A 3,052-nucleotide genomic window follows, 5' to 3' on the forward strand; every position below is an offset into this window, starting at 1 on the left:
TCTCTCAAGCGCATTCCATAATGCGTTTTGAAGTTTCCATGATGCTATAGACATTGTACAAGCCATCTTCTAAACAACTCAAAATGTAGTTTTTGCACAAGAAATCAGAATGTTTCCATGCTTTAGTTACAACAAATCGTTCATCATCCGGAGTACTTTCTGCCAAGACCGGAGGATCCTCCTTGATGAAACGTTGCAAACTCAACGTAGTAAGATAGAAGAGCATCTTCATTTGCCAACGTTTGAAGTCAATACCGAAAAACTTTCCGTTCCTGCAACAGTGGCAATACAAACTGCAGGATCCCAACGAACTCAAAGAACGGAGCAAAATCACACTTACGAATTGGAGAGAGAGAGACTGCGAATTAGGATGCAGTATATTCAAAAAGAAAGAAGTTCTGGAGTGTTTTTCGTGTGTAGAAAATGGAGCCTTGCCTCAGAATTTATAGGCAATTATCAGAAGAGGTGTCTGGAAAAGGTGCCTTTTCAGAAGAATACGCTGCCTGCCACGGTTCTACCGCGGTTACGGCAGAACCGCGGTCAGAGAGGCTCTCTGAATCTTCCTGCCGCGGTTCTACCGCGGTTACGGTAGAACCGCGACCAGAGAGTCCCTCTGAATCTTCAGCAGGGTTCTGGCGTATTTTCAGCAGTGATTTGGCATTTAATTAATTATTAAATAATTAAATAAATTTTGTCCAAAAATAATCTTATCGATCGATTTCCAAATCCAAATCCGAAGCCGAAGCCGAAGCCGAAGCCGAAGCCGAAGCCGAGCGAGCGACGACGACGGCGCGAGGGTCCATTCTCTTCAACTCCTTTTAAGAGCTTTAAGAAGTGATTCTATATTTAAGCACACAAATGTGATTGTCCCTCACCAATGAGGGACAAAGTGCAAGACAAAAGTTCACTTCTTCAAATTTTTATTTTTTCCTCCATTTTATTTCCCTCCATTTCCAATTCACACTTCTTCTACTTTAAAGCCCAATGGCTTAAAGTCCAACAGTAACATTATTCTATAACTTTCACAAGTTCTACAATGGTATTAATATTTGTTTTTAATTTTCAAAATCTTAATATATAATTTTTCCTTATCGCGACTAATTTTCAAATATAATTTAGTATTTTATTTCATTATTGATTAATAAAAGGGCAGTCCGGTACATAAAATATCTCGTATCCACGCAGGGTTCGGAGAAGGACCGCACCCCAAAGGGGTGCGATGTAGATCCTGAACAAGTCAAAATAACAAGCTGGATACTATATAAAAAATCAAATTAACATCTTGAATTTTATATCCAATTAACGCCAAAATACGACAACTAGTTATGAGTTTATATGTTAAAAGTTTTTCTTTTTTAGATCTCTACTGCTAAAGATGATACAAACAAATAACCAGAGGCGGCTCAATAGTTTTGGAGGCCTTAAACACTAGTAGAATTCCTGTAAAATGCGACCAAACTTTTGCGACCAAAGTTGGTCTGTCAAGAAAAGCGACCAAAGTTGGTTGCTAAACTGGTAAAAATAATAAAATAATAATTTTAAATACATTAGCGACCAAGGTTGGTCGCTAAAAAGGGACCCACCTACAAAATTTTAATAATTATATTATTATTTTAAAAAAATTATAAAATATAAATATATATAATTTAAATTTTGCGACCAACGTTGGTCGTTAAATAAAGGGTAGGCAGAAAGCAACTAACTTTGGTCACTAAAGTCGGACTCAGTTATAAAATTTTAATTATTATATTATTAATTTAAATATTATATAAAATACAAATAAATCTGATTTAAATTTAGCGACCAACTTTGGTCGCTAAATTAAATTCATGTATAATTTGCAACCAAAGTGTCACGACCCGGATATCCCACCATCGGGGGTCGTGATGACGCCTACTATCGGAGCTAGGCAAGCCAAGCATTTAAACATTTTCTGATAACATCCCAACAATAATAATAATACGAGTCATTTAAATGAAAGCGGAAGTCTTTAAAACATAGATAACTGAAAACCCAAAATGCGGAAGTTTAACATTTCTCTACCCAAGACTGGTGTCGCTAACTCACGAACTACTAAGGATTGCTAAAAACAAGTCTGAATAGAAATACATCAATGTTTGTCTCGGTACAAGGAAAACAAACTATAACATAGAAGGGACTCCGGCCTGCGAACGTCAGCTAGGATACCTCGAAAGTCCCTGGACTGAAGTCAGCTCCCGATCAATATCCTACTGCTGTGGCCCAAAAGCTGCTCTGGTACCGTGATCTGTGCAAAAGAGCACAGAAGTGTAGCATCAGCACAACCGACCCCATGTGCTGGTAAGTGTCTGGCCTAACCCCGGCGAAGTAGTGACGAGGCTAGACAGGACTACCAAATCAACCTGTGCAGTTCAATGTATATATATGCAATAAAAGGAAAGAATACAGAAATTAAACAGTTAAGAGGGATGGGAGCATACTATGGGGGAGGTACAGTCCGGATATAAGGTCAACAATTTAAGTAAGAAACAGGGCAATAACAATAATTAATGAGAGCAGGAAAATTAACAGTTGCACGGCATCAACCTTCGTGCTTTTACTCTCATTCTCACCAAAAGCAATCAAATAAAGTGCACGGCATCAACCTTCGTGCTTTCCCTCACATAACTCTCATATCATGGCACGGAATGATCCTTCGTGCAATTGTAATCAAATCAGAGCACGGAATGTTCCTTCGTGCATAAATAATCAAAACATGGCACGGAATGACCCTTCGTGCAAATATAATCAAACATGGCACGGAATGACCCTTCGTGCAAATATAATCAAACATGGCACGGAATGACCCTTCGTGCAAATATAATCAAACATGGCACGGAATGACCCTTCGTGAATTATCACTCTTCCTCACCCAAACAGTAATCACAACCAAACGGGGCGAGGGGACAAACAAATAATAAGAAATGTCCCGGCAAGGGAAAAACACAAGTAAACAGCTAAATCCCGGCAAGGGAGCAACAACGATAACCTTCACATCCCGGCAGGGGAGATAATCAATATACTCAAACCATCC

Source organism: Nicotiana attenuata, unplaced genomic scaffold, assembly GCF_001879085.1.
Source record: "Nicotiana attenuata strain UT unplaced genomic scaffold, NIATTr2, whole genome shotgun sequence".
Taxonomy (NCBI): Eukaryota; Viridiplantae; Streptophyta; class Magnoliopsida; order Solanales; family Solanaceae; genus Nicotiana; species Nicotiana attenuata.